Below are 17,703 nucleotides of genomic sequence, written 5' to 3' on the forward strand. Positions count from 1 at the left end.
CCGCACCGTCGATGCTCGCGACAGTCATGCCGTGAGAGAGTGCACCGTGCACGCGACCGAGTAAGGCCACTCAGAGACATCCATTTCCCAGGCATATGCCCCCTACGCACTTTTGGTGGTGCACCCCGCACGAACAATCCCGCCTCGACCAGCCTGAACAATTCCCCTCTCGAAGGAAGGCCTCGGCCTTAATCGCCCACGACAAACAGCTCGACGAGGCATGAAGCACCCACGGGAGCCGGAGCATGACGATGCAGAGTCTCGGTTCACAGGAGCCTGGGAAGAACATCCCGTACGGAACCCTTTACCCGAAAACATCCGAACCGCACATGCTCGCGACAGTCCTGCTGTTAGAGAATGCACCGTGCACGCGACCGAGTAAGGCCACTCAGAGACATCCATTTCCCAGGTATATGCCCCCTACGCACTTTTGGTGGCGCAACTCGCACGAACAGTCCCACCTCGACCCCGTAAACAAGCTTTTTTGCCTCGAAGAGTTCGTCGGAGACGAGGAAGCAACCTTCAGTGCAACCGTAGCACTCTTTTGTGCAACCGCCCAAACAACGCCCCCTCTACCCTCTGTCGAAACACTCGGCATTGCTGCTCCCTAAGGTGAGCTTCTCCTCATAGGCAATTCCGCTCTTATCCGGTCACGTTTGTGTGCCCGAATTTCGCAAGGCAACCTCCATGGGACATGGAAAAGACTCGAGAAGAGAGCTCGCTCACGGGAGAGAGAAGCCAAGGAGACCACGAGAGTGCTGAGAGTGGGACAGCGCTGAATAGGCGGGAGAAGCCTGCGCGTATAAACGGAGATATATATCCAATTGCAACGAAGGAACGTGCCAAAGATCGAGAACAATGGCAGAAATGCTAGTAACGTGCACTTCGGGACCAACGCATCACCGGAAGACAACCGCCAAACATCGAAAGAGTCGCGATGCTCCGCAACCTACGTGCAAAGCGGTCGCACACCGGGTAAGGGAGTGAGAGCCCCAAACATAGCTGGGCGAGGCGCTCACTCCGCTCTTTAATATCTCGTTAATACCGCCAAGGAAATGGCACAAGCGCACACACACAAGCATCCTCGGAAGAGGACAGTTCGAGTGACAGGTCAAATCCAAGAGTTCCGAAGACTACCTCCAGGAACAATCGGGAACAAGACCGATTACAAGTCGTCGAGTCTGTTACTGGGCGAACACGAGATGCGCACAGGAAATCGATCAGCCCTCACAATGGCCCAAGGCCAGAGATCGGACTGCTACGATTTACCCCAACAATCATCGTGCCACTCTTCGCAGAGAGGTGATAGACGCCAAGGAGCCCGCGCATAGCAATCGAGGTGTAAAAAGGGCGTTGAAGGCAGGAAGCCTGGACGAAAGAGGCTACGAGGTCACCTCGAAGCGGTCTAAGAGTCGGGCGCACTTGGGGCGACTACCAGTGCCAACCCCTTATCCCGCGGTGCGTCCGACACAGAGAAATTTCCAAGGCGGCCAAGGAGCCTCCCCGCATAGCAATCGGGGTGTGAGCTTACAGATGCAGCATTGATAGCAATCGAGGTGTGAGGCGAAGGATGCAGAAGTGAGAGCCGAGGGATGTAGCAGAGATAGCAATCGGGGTGTGTGATGCAGCAGAGATAGCAATCGAGGTGTGCGGTGGGAAGGGCCCAGCAGCCAGATGCATGAAGCGACGGATGAAGCAGTGATGACAACTGGGCTGTGAGGAGAGGAGGGATGCAGCCAAGAAAGCAATCAGGGCTCGAGGCAAGGGATGCATCAAGGATAGCAATCATGTTGTGAGGCGAGATTCCATAGGCTAAACGTGAGAGGCTGCAGGGTCGACTCAGAGAGGTCTATGCATGTGAGAGGCTGAAAGCAAGGTCGACTCGGAGCGGTCTATGCATCAGGCGCGCTTGGGGCGACTACCAGTGCCAACCCCTTATCCCGCGACGCGTCCGACAAAGAGAACGTTCCAAGGCGGCAGAGGAGGTTACCAGCCGAAGGATGCAGTAGCGATAACAGGTATAGTTCCGCGGCGGCCGAGAAGACTCACCGCATAGGAATCGGGATGCGAGGCGAAGGATGCGCCGGGAAGGCCCCGACGACTAGGAAGAGGCTGCAGGGCCGCCTCGGAATGGTCCAAGCATCGGACGCGATTGGGACGACTACCAGTGCCAACCCCTTATCCCGCGATGCGTCCGATACACAGATAGTTCCAACGCGGCCGAGGAGCCTCACCGCATATCAATCGGGGTGCGAGGCGAGGGATGGGGCGGGAAGGCCCCAACGGCTACACGGAAGAGGCTTCAGGGCCACCTCGGTATGGTCCAAGCATCGGACGCGCTTGGGGCGACTACCAGTGCCAACCCCTTATCCCGCGATGCGTCCGATACACAGAAGGTTGCAAGGCGGCCGAGGAGCCTCACCGCATAGCAATCGGGGGTGCGAGGCGACGGATGCGGCGAGATGGCCCCAATGGCTAGACGGAAGAGGCTTCAGGGCCGCCTCGGAATGGTCCGAGCATCGGACGCGCTTGGGGCGACTACCAGTGACAACCCCTTATCCCGCGATGCGTCCGATACGAAGACGGTTCCAAGGCGGCCGAGGAGCCTCACCGCATAGCAATCGGGGGTGCGAGGCGACGGATGGCCCCAACGGCTAGACGGAAGAGGCTTCAGGGCCGCCTCGGAATGGTCCAAGCATCGGACGCGCTTGGGGCGACTACCAGTGACAACCCCTTATCCCGCGATGCGTCCGATTCGAAGATGGTTCCAAAGCGGCCGAGGAGCATCACCGCATAGCAATCGGGGTGCGAGGTGGGGGATGCGGCGAGATGGCCCCAACGGCTAGACGGAAGAGGCTGCAGGGCCGCCTCGGAATAGTCCAAGCATCGGACGCGCTTGGGGCGACTACCAGTGACAACCCCTTATCCTGCGATGCGTCCGATACGAAGATAGTTCCAAGGCGGTCGAGGAGCCTCACCGCATAGCAATCGGGGTGCGAGGTGGGGGATGCGGCGAGATGGCCCAAACGGCTAGACGAAAGAGGCTGTAGGGCCGCCTCGGAATAGTCCAAGCATCGGACGCGCTTGGGGCGACTACCAGTGACAACCCCTTATCCCGCGATGCGTCCGATACGAAGATAGTTCCAAGGTGGCCCAGGAGCCTCACCGCATAGCAATCCGGGTGCAAGGGGGGGGATGCGGCGAGATGGCCCCAACGGCTAGACGGAAGAGGCCACAGGGCCGCCTCGAAATAGTCCAAGCATCGGAGCCTCACCGCATAGCAATCCGGGTGCAAGGGGGGGGATGCGGCGAGATGGCCCCAACGGCTAGACGGAGGAGGCCACAGGGCCGCCTCGGAATAGTCCAAGCATCGGACGCGCTTGGGGCGACTACCAGTGACAACCCCTTATCCCGCGATGCGTCCGATACGAAGATAGTTCCAAGGCGGCCGAGGAGCCTCACCGCATAGCAATCGGGGTGCGAGGTGGGGGATGCGGCGAGATGGCCCCAACGGCTAGACGGAAGAGGCTGCAGGGCCGCCTCGGAATAGTCCAAGCATCGAACGCGCTTGGGGCGACTACCAGTGACAACCCCTTATCCCGCGATGCGTCCGATACGAAGATAGTTCCAAGGCGGCCGAGGAGCCTCACCGCATAGCAATCGGGGTGCGAGGTGGGGGATGCGGCGAGATGGCCCCAACGGCTAGACGGAAGAGGCTGCAGGGCCGCCTCGGAATAGTCCAAGCATCGGACGTGCTTGGGGCGACTACCAGTGACAACCCCTTATCTCGCGATGCGTCCGATACGAAGATAGTTCCAAGGCGGCCGAGGAGCCTCACCGCATAGCAATCGGGGTGCGAGGTGGGGGATGCGGCGAGATGGCCCCAACGGCTAGACGGAAGAGGCCACAGGGCCGCCTCGGAATAGTCCAAGCATCGGACGCAGCTTGGGGCGACTACCAGTGACAACCCCTTATCCCGCGATGCGTCCGATACGAAGATAGTTCCAAGGCGGCCGAGGAGCCTCACCGCATAGCAATCGGGGTGCGAGGTGGGGGATGCGGCGAGATGGCCCCAACGGTTAGACGAAAGAGGCTGCAGGGCCGCCTCGGAATAGTCCAAGCATCGGACGCGCTTGGGGCGACTACCAGTGACAACCCCTTATCCCGCGATGCGTCCGATACGAAGATAGTTCCCAGGTGGCCGAGGAGCCTCACCGCATAGCAATCGGGGTGCGAGGCGAGGGATGCGGCGAGATGGCCCCAAAGGCTAGACGGAAGAGGCTGCAGGGCCGCCTCGGAATAGTCCAAGCATCGGACGCGCTTGGGGTGACTACCACTGCCAACCCCTTATCCCGCGATGCGTCCGATACGAAGATAGTTCCGAGGCAGCCGAGGAGGTGGGGGATGCGGCGAGATGGCCCCAACGGCTAGACGGAAGAGGCTGCAGGGCCGCCTCGGAATAGTCCAAGCATCGGACGTCCTTGGGGCGACTACCAGTGACAACCCCTTATCCCGCGATGCGTCCGATACGAAGATAGTTCCCAGGCGGCCGAGGAGCCTCACTGCATAGCAATCGGGGTGCGAGGTGAGGGATGCGGCGAGATGGCCCCAAAGGCTAGACGGAAGAGGCTGCAGGGCCGCCTCGGAATAGTCCAAGCATCGGACGCGCTTGGGGCGACTACCACTGCCAACCCCTTATCCCGCGATGCGTCCGATACACAGATAGTTCCGAGGCAGCCGAGGAGGTGGGGGATGCGGCGAGATGGCCCCAACGGCTAGACGGAAGAGGCTGCAGGGCCGCCTCGGAATAGTCCAAGCATCGGACGCGCTTGGGGCGACTACCAGTGACAACCCCTTATCCCGCGATGCGTCCGATACGAAGATAGTTCCCAGGCGGCCGATGAGCCTCACCGCATAGCAATCGGGGTGCGAGGCGAGGGATGCGGCGAGATGGCCCCAAAGGCTACACGGAAGAGGCTGCAGGGCCGCCTCGGAATAGTCCAAGCATCGGACGCGCTTGGGGCGACTACCACTGCCAACCCCTTATCCCGCGATGCGTCCGATACACAGATAGTTCCGAGGCGGCCGAGGAGCCTCACAGCATAGCAATCGTGGTGCGAGGTGGGGGATGCGGCGAGATGGCCCCAACGGCTGACGAAAGAGGCTTCAGGGCCGCCTCGGAATGGTCCAAGCATCGGACGCGCTTGGGGCGACTACCACTGCCAACCCCTTATCCCGCGATGCGTCCGATACACAGATAGTTCCGAGGCGGCCGAGGAGCCTCACAGCATAGCAATCGGGGTGCGAGGCGAGGGATGCGGCGAGAAAGCCCCAACGGCTAGAGGGAAGAGGCTTCAGGTCCGCCTCGGAATGGTCCAAGCATCGGACGCGCTTGGGGCGACTACCAGTGACAACCCCTTATCCCGCGACGCGTCCGATACACAGATAGTTCCAAGGCGGCCGAGGAGCCTCACCGCATAGCAATCGGGGTGCGAGGCGAGGGATGCGGCGAGAAGGACCCAACGGCTAGACGGAAGAGGCTTCAGGGCCGCCTCGGAATGGTCCAAGCATCGGACGCGCTTGGGGCGACTACCAGTGACAACCCCTTATCCCGCGACGCGTCCGATACACAGATAGTTCCAAGGCGGCCGAGGAGCCTCACCGCATAGCAATCGGGGTGCGAGGCGAGGGATGCGGCGAGAAGGACCCAACGGCTAGACGGAAGAGGCTTCAGGGCCGCCTCGGAATGGTCCAAGCATCGGACGCGCTTGGGGCGACTACCAGTGACAACCCCTTATCCCGCGACGCGTCTGATACACAGATAGTTCCAAGGCGGCCGAGGAGCCTCACCGCATAGCAATCGGGGTGCGAGGCGAGGGATGCGGCGAGAAGGACCCAACGGCTAGACGGAAGAGGCTTCAGGGCCGCCTCGGAATGGTCCAAGCATCGGACGCGCTTGGGGCGACTACCAGTGACAACCCCTTATCCCGCGACGCGTCCGATACACAGATAGTTCCAAGGCGGCCGAGGAGCCTCACCGCATAGCAATCGGGGTGCGAGGCGAGGGATGCGGCGAGAAGGACCCAACGGCTAGACGGAAGAGGCTTCAGGGCCGCCTCGGAATGGTCCAAGCATCGGACGCGCTTGGGGCGACTACCAGTGACAACCCCTTATCCCGCGACGCGTCCGATACACAGATAGTTCCAAGGCGGCCGAGGAGCCTCACCGCATAGCAATCGGGGTGCGAGGCGAGGGATGCGGCGAGAAGGACCCAACGGCTAGACGGAAGAGGCTTCAGGGCCGCCTCGGAATGGTCCAAGCATCGGACGCGCTTGGGGCGACTACCGTTGCCAACCCCTTATCCCGCGATGCGTCTGATACACAGATAGTTCCGAGGCGGCCGAGGAGCCTCACCGCATAGCAATCGGGTTGCGAGGCAGATTATTGGGAAGGGAACCCCCTGGGATGCGGCTCAAGCAGTGCCCAAAGGGACTGGAATGCCGAATCACATCGAGAGACCCAAATGCTATACGAGGGCTCAAATCGAATTATCGATTTGGCCACGACATGGACGCATCGGAACGACTACCTTTGCCGAACCACTCGCAATTGCATCCATACCGAAACCAATAGACATTTCCGTTAGAGCCCTCGCATAGCATTCGGGAATCTCGCATGCCCCTCTAAATCGACCAATGCTGGCGCTCAATGAAAATCCGAGCGCTACCACCGTTCGAGCGCCAGCATTGGTCGAGTTAGAGGGGCACGGGGGAGAATGCTCCAGTCAACACCTCCCCTATATAAGTTATTTGTCCGATTCTCGCACAACCATAGTCTGCCTCGTCGAATCAAACAACGGTCCCAGATTCCGACTTCCGTTCCGTAGAGACCCAAAAGCTAGATGGAGGCTCGCAAGAAAGAGAGTCGGCACATAGCAATCAGGTTTCTCGAACGTTTAGGGACCGAGCTCACTTGCGGATAGGGCAAAATCCGCCAAGCAACCCAAAAGCTAGACGGGGGCTCGAATCGAATCGCCTAGGCGGCCACAACAACGACGTGTTAGATCGACTACCAGTGCCAAACCATTCAGCAAGACTAGTTTGTGTCGAGGCCGGATAGAGATTCTCAGAGAGCGCCCGCATAGCATTTAGGAGACCTGCCGCGTCCCTCACACTCGACAAATGGTGGTGCACGTTTATAAATCCGAGCGATCCCAACCCTTTCAAGCACCAACATCGGTCGAGATAGAGGGGCACGGAGGGGGCTGCGTGAGACAACACAGTCCCCTATATAAGTTATTTGTCCGATTCTCACACATCCGAAGAATGGTCATCAAATCGGACAACAGCCCAAACTTCCGACTTCCGTCCCAGAAAGCCCAAGAGCTATCTAAAACGTTCATGGCCGGAACTCGATCGCGGCTATACCAGTCCGCCAAGCAACCCAAAAGCTAGACTGGAGCTCTAGTTGAATCACCTCTGTGGCCACTGCAAGGACGTGTTGGAGCGACTACCATTGCCGAACCATTCCGCAGGTCGAGTCCATACCAAGGCCGCATAGAGATTCACGATGAGCTCCTGCATAGCAATCAGGAGACTTGCCGTGTCCATCACAATCGATAAATCCTGGTGCAAGATTTTTGCATCCGAGCTCTCCAACCAGTAGAGCACCAGCATCAATCGACATAAACGGGCACGGGGGGAGGATGCTCGAGAACACTACCTCCCCTATATAAGTTATTTGTCCGATTCTCAAGCAGCCGAAGTCTGGTCATCGAATCGGGTCAAAGACCACAACTTCCGACTTTACCCACAATGCAAGTCATCGAATCGAACATCGGCCCCCGAGTCGGACTCCATGCGTATGTCAGGTCATCGGACCCAAATTCTGCCTTCCTGCGCATGGCGGGCCATCAATATCAACTCGGTCATCGGACCCAAACTCCGCCTTTCTGCGTATGGCACGCCTTCAAATCGGTCATCGGACCCAAATTCCGCCTTCCTATGCATGGCGGGCCATCAACATCAACTCGGTCATCGGACCCAAATTCCGCCTTTCTGCGCATGGCACGCCATCAACTCGGTCATCGGACCCAAATTCCGCCTTCCTGCGCATGGCAGGTCATCGGACACAAATTCAGACCTCGCGAATATGCATACGTATCGAATCGGTCATCGGACCCAACTTCCGACTTCATCCATACTGTAGGGTCTCTGAGGTTGGCGCGGTGCGCTCAACCCGGGGAGTCGACCCATCGAAGCATACACCTCCCCTATATAAGCTATTTGTCCGATTCCCACACCTGTGTAGTTTGCACCTCTGACCAGGACATCGACCCCAACTTCCGAACTCGACTGCAACGACGGCACCAGCGCCTTGGTGCGCACCTTGCGACGCACAGTCCCAACATTCGCCTTCCTGCACATGGCAGGTCATCGGACCCAAATTCCGACCTCGCGAGTATGCCTACATATCGAATCGGTCATCGGACCCAACTTCCGACTTCATCCATACCGTAGGGTCTTTGAGGTTGGCGCGGTGCGCTCAACCCGGGGAGTCGACCCAACGAAGCATACACCTCCCCTATATAAGCTATTTGTCCGATTCCCACACCTGTGTAGTTTGCACCTCCGATCAGGACATCGACCCCAACTTCCGAACTCGCCTGCAACGACCGAACCAGCGCCTTGGTGCGCACCTTGCAACGCACAGTGCCAACATTCGCCTTCCTCAACATGGCAGGTCATCGGACCCAAATTCCGACCTCGCGAGTATGCCTACATATCGAATCGGTCATCGGACCCAACTTCCGACTTCATCCATACCGTAGGGTCTTTGAGGTTGGCGCGGTGCGCTCAACCCGGGGAGTCGACCCAACGAAGCATACACCTCCCCTATATAAGCTATTTGTCCGATTCCCACACCTGTGTAGCTTGCACCTCCGATCAGGACATCGACCCCAACTTCCGAACTCGACTAAAAAGACCGCACCAGCGCCTTGGTGTGCACCTTGCAACGCACAGTGCCAACATTCGCCTTCCTACACATGGCAGGTCATCGGACCCAAATTCCGACCTCATGAGCATACCTACTAATCGAATCGGTCATCGGACCCAACTTCCGACTTCATCCATACCGTAGGGTCTTTGAGGTTGGCGCGGTGCGCTCAACCTGGGGAGTCGACCCATCGAAGCATACACCTCCCCTATATAAGCTATTTGTCCGATTCCGACACCTGTGTAGTTTGCACCTCCGCTCAGGACATCGACCCCAACTTCCGAACTCGCCTGCAACGACCGAACCAGCGCCTTGGTGCGCACCAAAAGTGCGCACTTTTGGAGGGCACTTTTTGGAGGGCACTTTTCTGCGCTCCAAAGGTGCGCACTTTTGGAGGGCACTTTTTGGAGGGCACTTTTCTGCGCTCCAAAGGTGCGCACTTTTGGAGGGCACTTTTTGGAGGGCACTTTTCTGCGCTCCAAAGGTGCGCACTTTTGGAGGGCACTTTTTGGAGGGCACTTTTCTGCGCTCCAAAGGTGCGCACTTTTGGAGGGCACTTTTTGGAGGGCACTTTTCTGCGCTCCAAAGGTGCGCACTTTTGGAGGGCACTTTTCTGCGCTCCAAAGGTGCGCACTTTTGGAGGGCACTTTTTGGAGGGCACTTTTCTGCGCTCCAAAGGTGCGCACTTTTGGAGGGCACTTTTTGGAGGGCACTTTTCTGCGCTCCAAAGGTGCGCACTTTTGGAGGGCACTTTTTGGAGGGCACTTTTCTGCGCTCCAAAGGTGCGCACTTTTGGAGGGCACTTTTGTGCACTCCAAAGGTGCGCACTTTTGGAGGGCACTTTTCCTGCGCTCCAAAGGTGCACACCTAGGTGAGCACCTTCGACCACACCTTGTAGCACACCAAACTCTGACTTTCGACTTCATCCGCAATGCAGGGTCTTTGAGGTTGGCGCAATGCGCACAACCAGGGGAGTCGACCCATCAAACCCAACACCTCCCCTATATAAGCTATTTGTCTGATTCTCATACATGCGTAGCCTGCAAGAGCAATTAGGACATCGACCCCAACTTTCGGCTTCTAAACGAAAACAAGGTCTTTGAGGTTGGCGCAGTGCGCACAACCAGGGGAGTCAACCCACCGAATGCAACACCTCCCCTATATAAGCTATTTGTCTGATTCTCATACATGCGTAGACTGCAGCAATGATTAGGACATCCACCCCAACTTTTGACTTCTTAAACAAGACAGGGTCTTTGAAGTTGGTGCAGTGCACACAACCAGGGGAGTCGACCCATCAAACGCAACACCTCCCCTATATAAAGCTATTTGTCCGATTCTCATACGTGTAGTCTGCAGCAGCGATTACGACATCGACCCCAACTTCCGAATTCGTTTGCATTGACCGCACCAAAGGTGCGCGCCTTGGTGTGCACCCTGGAGTGCACTTTGGTGCTCACCTCGGTGCACACTTTGGTGTGCACCAAAGGTGCGCACCTTGGAGCGCACCAAAGGTGTACACTTTGGAGCGCACCACATAGGGTCTTTGAGAGGTTGGCGCAGTGCGCACACCAAGGTGGGTGTTGAGGTGCGTGCCGAGGTGGGTGGGTGCTAGGGTGCGCTCCATGGTGGGTGCCAGGGTGGGTGCGTGCTAGGGTGGATTCCAAAGAGGGTCATAGGGTGGGTGCCAAGGTGGGTTGGTGATATAGTGGGTTCAAAGGTGGGTACTAGGGTGGGTTCCAAGGTGGGTCACAAGTTGGGTGCCAGGATGCGTGGGTGTTAGGTTGGGTGCCAAGGTGGGCTCCTGCGTGGGTGGGTGCTAGGGTGGGTTTCAAGGTGGACGCGAGGGCGGGTGCCAAGGTGGGTAACAAGTTGGGTGTTAGGATGGGTGAGTGCTAGAGTGGGTGCCAAGGTGGGTGGGTGCTAAGGTGGATGCCAAGGTGGTTCACAGGGTGGGTGGGTTCTAGGGTGAGTTCCAAGGTGGGTCACAGGTTCAGTGCTAGGGTGGGTGTCAAGGCGGGTGTCGAGGTGCCTGGGTGCTAGGGTGTGGATGCCAATGTGGGTCATAGGGTGGGTACTAGGGTGGGCTGCAATGTGGGTGCCAAGGTGGGTAACATGCTCGGTGGGTTCTAAATTGGGTGCCAGGGTGGGTGTGCACCCACCTTGCCCGAGGTGGGTGCCAAGGTGCCAGTGTGGGTGGGTGCTAAGGTGGATGCCAAGGTGGGTGAGAAGGTGGGTGATAGGTTGAGTGGTAGGATGGGTGGGTGCCAAGATGGGTCACAGGGTGGGTGCAAGGGTGGGTAGGTGCTAGGGTTGGTGTCAGGGTGGGTGGGTGCTAGGTTGGGTTCCAAGGTGGGTGCGAGGGTGAGTGTCAAGGTGGGTCACAGGTTAGGTGCTAGGATGGGTGAGTGCTAGGGTGCAAAGGTGCCAGGGTGGGTGCTAGGATGGGTCGATGCTAGGGTGAGTGGCAAGGTGGGTCCACAAGTGTCAAGGTGGGTGCCGAGGTGGGTGCCAAGTTGGGTTCCAAGGTGGGTGCCAACGTGGGTGCTAGGGTGCGTGGGTTAAAGGGTGTGTCACAACGTGGGTGCCAGGATGGGTGCGCACCCACACTGGCCAAGACGGGTGCAAGGTTGGGTTCCAAGCCCGGTCACAGGCTGGGTGCTAGGATGGGTGGGTGCCAAGGTGGGCACCAGGGTGGGTGCACCCACCCTGGCCAAAGTGGGTCACGGGGTGGGTCCTAGGGTGGGTAACGGGGTGGGTACTAAGGTGCGTGCCAAGGTGGGTCATAGGGTGGGTGCCAAGGTGGGCACCAGGGTGGGTGTGCACCAACCCTAGCCAGGGTAGGTCACGGGGTGGTTGTCGGGGTGGGCTTCAAGGAGCCAAGGTGGGTGGCAAGTAGCCAAGTTGCGTGCCAAGGTGGGTGTCGGGGTGGGTGCCAAGGATCCAAGGTGGGTGCCAAGGAACCAAGGTGGGTGTCTGGGTGGGTGCCGAGGTGGGAGCCAGGGTGGGTCCCAAGGTGAGTGCAAAGGTGGGTGCCAGGGTCAAGGTGAGTGCCAATGTGGGTTCCAAGGTGCCAGGGTCAGGGTGAGTGCCAATGTGGGTTCAAAGGTGCTAAGTTGGGTGCGAGGTTGGGTGTGAGGGTGGGTGGGTGCCAAGGTGTGCTAGGTGGAAGCCCGGGTGGGTCGGCATCCCATGGGTGTCGAGTTGGGTGCCTGATGGGTGCTTCTTGTCAAGTTTTAGTCGTCGGGACTCATTTCGAGCCTTAGAGGTCGTTTCTTGTCCGGTTGCCCTGTCTTCGACCTGGGAACCCAATTTTGGTCCTCGGGTCCCATTTTTTTTTGTCTCGCATCCCACTTTTGGCCTGTGGCCTTTTCGGGGTCGATTCTCGTTTTGGGCATCAGAGCATGTTTCTTCTCCTAAAACCCAATATTTGTTTATTAAGTCTCGGAACACATTTTTGTTCTCGTGGACCCATCATGGGTCTTGGAACGCATTTGTGGTCCTTGGGTCCCATTTTGCATCCCGAAACTTGTGTTTTGGTGCTTGATCCCTATTTTGGGTGCCCACCTTGCACCAAGTGCGCACCCGGGGCAAACCGAGCGCCTTGGTGCACCGGGGCAAGATCGAGCGTGCACCCGAGGCGCCCCGAACATGCACCAAGGTGCACTCGGCCCACATGTGAGCGCAGGTCGTTGCGCCCGAGGTGGTGTGTGGGCACCGCGTTGCAGACGGGACACTGCACGCACACGACGCCCCGTCCAGGTGCACGCACGTAGGCCGGGCCGGGTGCACACCCGATGCCCTAGCAAGGTGCGTGCACCCGGGCAGGGCTCACACTTGGCGAACGGGGCGCACTTCGCGAGGGAGGGTGTGCACCTCGACGGGGGTGGGTGGCCGGGGTGGATTCGCACGTGGGTCGCGGTTTGCTAAGTACACACTGCGACAAGCTCATAACGGGTGCGATCATACCAGCGTTAGTGCACCGGATCCCATCAGAACTCCGCAGTTAAGCGCGCTTGGGCCGGAGTAGTACTGGGATGGGTGACCTCCCGGGAAGTCCCGGTGTTGCACCCTTTTTTAGTTTTTCGCCGGGCGTCGCAATGCTATTTGAATTAACCTTTTGCCCGTTTGCGTTCTCGTCGGGGCCGGGCCGGGCCGGGGTGCGTTGCCCGCACTACCGCGCGCGCCGGGGCGACACCGAGCGCGCACCCGAGGCGCCCCGAGCACACAGGCCACGGTGCAACCCGGGCGTTGTGCGCGCACCCCGGTGCGCCCGAGGTGCTGCGCGCGCACCCAGGTGAAATCGGTGTGCACCTCGGCCAGTGCGCGCTCGGTCGAGTCGCGCACGTTGGCCAAGGTGCACGGTGATGTTTCTTACTCTAAGGTTCCGCACCAGACGCCCGGGACAGGTGAGCGAAGCTGGGCGGGGCCGGGTGCGCGCCCGGGGCAGGTGCACGCAGCTGGAGAGAGCTTTGGAGCGCACCAGAGGTGCGCACCTTGGAGCACACTTCGGAGCGCACCAATGATGCGCTCCATTCAAAAGTTTCCTGAAAAGGCAAAAAAAGTTGAGATTATAGAATTTCCCACTTGAGAGATTGTAAAAAAAAAAAATTTAAAATGAAGGAAACGTGGGTGCCAAGGTGTGCGCGCCCGGGTGCGCAGCCCAGCCAAGGTGTGCGCACCAAGGCGCCCACCCTGGCGAAGGTGCACGCAAGGTGCGCACCCGAGGCAAACCGGACAATTAACCCAACTTTCGACTTCGCGCGCACCTGCGCACCTTGGAGCGCACTTCGGAGCGCTCCTTGGTGCGCACCAATCTTGGGCACCTCGGAGTGCACCATGGCGCCCACCAAGGTGCGCACCCGGGGCAAACCGAGCTTCGACTTCGTGCGCACCTTGGAGGCGCCCACCAAGGTGCGCAGCCCAGCCAAGGCGTGCGCATCAAGGTGCGCACCCGGGGCAAACCGAGCTCCGACTTCGTACGCACCATGGAGCGCACAAAAGGTGCGCAACCCAGCCAAGGTGTGCGCACCCCGGGCAAACCGAGCTCCGAATCGTGCGCACCAGAGGTGCACGCCATCGTGCGCACCTTGGAGCACACTTCGGAGCCCTCCTTGGTGCGCACCGATGTTGCGCACCTCGGAGCGCACCCGGGGAAAACAATGCAATTAACCCGACTTTTGACTTCGTGCGCACCTCGAAGCGCTCTCGGGTTCGCACCTCGGAGCACACCGAGGTGCGCACCTTTGATGCGCTGCCTTCACCAATTTCCAGAAAAGGCAAGAAAACATTGAGAAGGTGTGCGCACCGAGGTGCCCACCCTGGCGAAGGTGCACGCGAGGTGCGCACCCGGGGCAAACCGGGCTCCAACTTCGTGCACGCCATGCTGCGCACCTTGGAGGGCCATGGTGCGCACCTTGGAGCAAACTTCGGAGCGCTCAATGGTGCCCAACCCAGCCAAGGTGCCCACCGCGGCGAAGGTGCACGCGAGGTGCGCACCCGGGGCAAACCGGGCTCCGACTTCGTGCACGCCGCACCTTGGAGCACACTTCGGAGCGCTCCTTGGTGCGCACCAGGGCGCGCAAACCAGCCGAGGTGCCCACCCCGGCGAAGGTGCACGCGAGGTGCGCACCCGGGGCAAACCGGGCTCCGACTTCGTGCACGCCATGGTGCGCACCCGGGGCAAACCGGACTCCGACTTCGTGCAGGCCGCACCTTGGAGCACACTTCGGAGCGCTCCTTGGTGCGCACCATGGTGCCCACCAGGGCGCGCAACCCAGCCAAGGTCTGCACACCAAGGTGCCCACCCCGGCGAAGGTGCACGCGAGGTGCGCACCCGGGGCAAACCGGGCTCCGACTTCGTGCACGCCATGGTGCCCACCGCGGCGAAGGTGCACGCGAGGTGCGCACCCGGGGCAAACCGGGCTCCGACTTCGTGCACGGCGCACCTTGGAGCACACTTCGGAGCGCTCCTTGGTGCGCACCATGGTGCCCACCAGGGCGCGCAACCCAGCCAAGGTGTGCGCACCAAGGTGCACGCGAGGTGCGCACCCGGGGCAAACCGGGGTCCGACTTCGTGCACGCCGCACCTTGGAGCACACATCGGGGCGCTCCCGGGTTCGCACCGTGGTGGGCACCTCGGAGCACACCAAGGTGGGCAGCGAGGTGCGCACCTTTGATGCGATGCCTTCAATAATTTCCATAAAAGGCAAAAAAAAACGAGATTTTAAAATTTCCGTTTTGAAAGATAGTGAAAAAAAGGGAATGCTGGTGCCATCTTGAGCCCGCCCTGGTGCGCAGCCCAGCCAAGGTGTGCGCACCAAGGTGCCCACCCTGGCGAAGGTGCGCGCCCGGGCAATTAACCCAACTTCCAACCTCGCGCGCGCCAGGGTGGGAGCGCACCCAACAACCGGGCCTGGGAAGAGCCAATGCGAGAAACCCCACCAAACGCTCTGACAAAAAAAGAGGGGGCGCTCCAGTAACCCCGCTTCGGAGCGCACCCTGGGCAAACCCAGCCAAGGTGCCCACCCCGGCCAAGGTGCAGGCGAGGTGCGCACCCGGGGCAAACCGGGCTCCGACAACGTGCACGCCGCACCTTGGAGCACACTTCGTAGCGCTCCCGGGTGCGCACCTTTGATGCGCTGCCTTCACTAATTTCCAGAAAAGGCAAAAAAAAAAGGAGATTTTGAAATTTCCGTTTTGAAAGATAGTGAAAAAAACGGAACGCGGGTGCCATCTTGAGCCCGCCCTGGTGCGCAGCCCAGGCAAGGTGCCCACCCTGGCAAAGGTGCGCACCCGGGCAATTAACCCTACTTCCGACTTCGTGCGCGCCAGGGTGGCAACCGGGCCTGGGAAGAGCCAATGCGAGAAACCCCACCAAACGCTCCGACAAAAAAAGAGGCGGCGCTCCAATAACCCCGCTTCGGAGCGCAGCCGGGGCAAACCCAGCCAAGGTGCCCACCCCGACGAAGGTGCACGCGAGGAGCGCACCCGGGGCAAACCGGGCTCCGACAACGTGCACGCAGCACCTTGGAGCACACTTCGAAGCACTCCCGGGTGCCCACCGGCGTTGCGCACCGTGGTGGGCAGCGAGGTGCGCACCTTTGATGCGCTGCCTTCACTAATTTCCAGAAAAAGGCAAAAAAAAATGAGATTTTAAAATTTCCGTTTTGAAAGATAGTGAAAAAAAAGGAACGCGGGTGCCATCTTGAGCCCGCCCTGGTGCGCAGCCCAGGCAAGGCATGCGCACCAAGGTGCCCACCCGAGGTGCACACCCGGGGCAAACCGGGCTCCGACTTCGTGCAGGCCGCACCTTGGAGCACACTTCGGAGCGCTCCTTGGTGCGCACCATGGTGCCCACCAGGGCGCGCAACCCAGCCAAGGTCTGCACACCAAGGTGCCCACCCCGGCGAAGGTGCACGCAAGGTGCGCACCCGGGGCAAACCGGGCTCCGACTTCGTGCACGCCATGGTGCCCACCGCGGCGAAGGTGCACGCGAGGTGCGCACCCGGGGCAAACCGGGCTCCGACTTCGTGCACGGCGCACCTTGGAGCACACTTCGGAGCGCTCCTTGGTGCGCACCATGGTGCCCACCAGGGCGCGCAACCCAGCCAAGGTGTGCGCACCAAGGTGCACGCGAGGTGCGCACCCGGGGCAAACCGGGGTCCGACTTCGTGCACGCCGCACCTTGGAGCACACATCGGGGCGCTCCCGGGTTCGCACCGTGGTGGGCACCTCGGAGCACACCAAGGTGGGCAGCGAGGTGCGCACCTTTGATGCGATGCCTTCACTAATTTCCATAAAAGGCAAAAAAAAACGAGATTTTAAAATTTCCGTTTTGAAAGATAGTGAAAAAAAGGGAATGCTGGTGCCATCTTGAGCCCGCCCTGGTGCGCAGCCCAGCCAAGGTGTGCGCACCAAGGTGCCCACCCTGGCGAAGGTGCGCGCCCGGGCAATTAACCCAACTTCCAACCTCGCGCGCGCCAGGGTGGGAGCGCACCCAACAACCGGGCCTGGGAAGAGCCAATGCGAGAAACCCCACCAAACGCTCTGACAAAAAAAGAGGGGGCGCTCCAGTAACCCCGCTCCGGAGCGCACCCTGGGCAAACCCAGCCAAGGTGCCCACCCCGGCCAAGGTGCAGGCGAGGTGCGCACCCGGGGCAAACCGGGCTCCGACAACGTGCACGCCGCACCTTGGAGCACACTTCGTAGCGCTCCCGGGTGCGCATCTTTGATGCGCTGCCTTCACTAATTTCCAGAAAAGGCAAAAAAAAAAGGAGATTTTGAAATTTCCGTTTTGAAAGATAGTGAAAAAAAGGGAACGCGGGTGCCATCTTGAGCCCGCCCTGGTGCGCAGCCCAGGCAAGGTGCCCACCCTGGCAAAGGTGCGCACCCGGGCAATTAACCCTACTTCCGACTTCGTGCGCGCCAGGGTGGCAAACCGGGCTCCGACTTCGTGCAGGCCGCACCTTGGAGCACACTTCGGAGCGCTCCTTGGTGCGCACCATGGTGCCCACCAGGGCGCGCAACCCAGCCAAGGTCTGCACACCAAGGTGCCCACCCCGGCGAAGGTGCACGCGAGGTGCGCACCCGGGGCAAACCGGGCTCCGACTTCGTGCACGCCATGGTGCCCACCGCGGCGAAGGTGCACGCGAGGTGCGCACCCGGGGCAAACCGGGCTCCGACTTCGTGCACGGCGCACCTTGG

General features: G+C 60.0%; 1 non-coding gene across 1 annotated transcript; it reads left to right on the plus strand.

Moving 5' to 3' along the window:
* Nucleotides 1-12,952: 12,952 nt before the first annotated feature.
* LOC131860980 (5S ribosomal RNA) lies at nucleotides 12,953-13,071 on the plus strand. The gene has a single exon (XR_009360063.1). It is a non-coding gene; the product is annotated as a 5S ribosomal RNA (ribosomal RNA).
* The last annotated feature ends 4,632 nt before the right edge of the window (nucleotides 13,072-17,703 follow it).

Source organism: Cryptomeria japonica, unplaced genomic scaffold (assembly GCF_030272615.1).
Source record: "Cryptomeria japonica unplaced genomic scaffold, Sugi_1.0 HiC_scaffold_20, whole genome shotgun sequence".
NCBI lineage: Eukaryota > Viridiplantae > Streptophyta > Pinopsida > Cupressales > Cupressaceae > Cryptomeria > Cryptomeria japonica.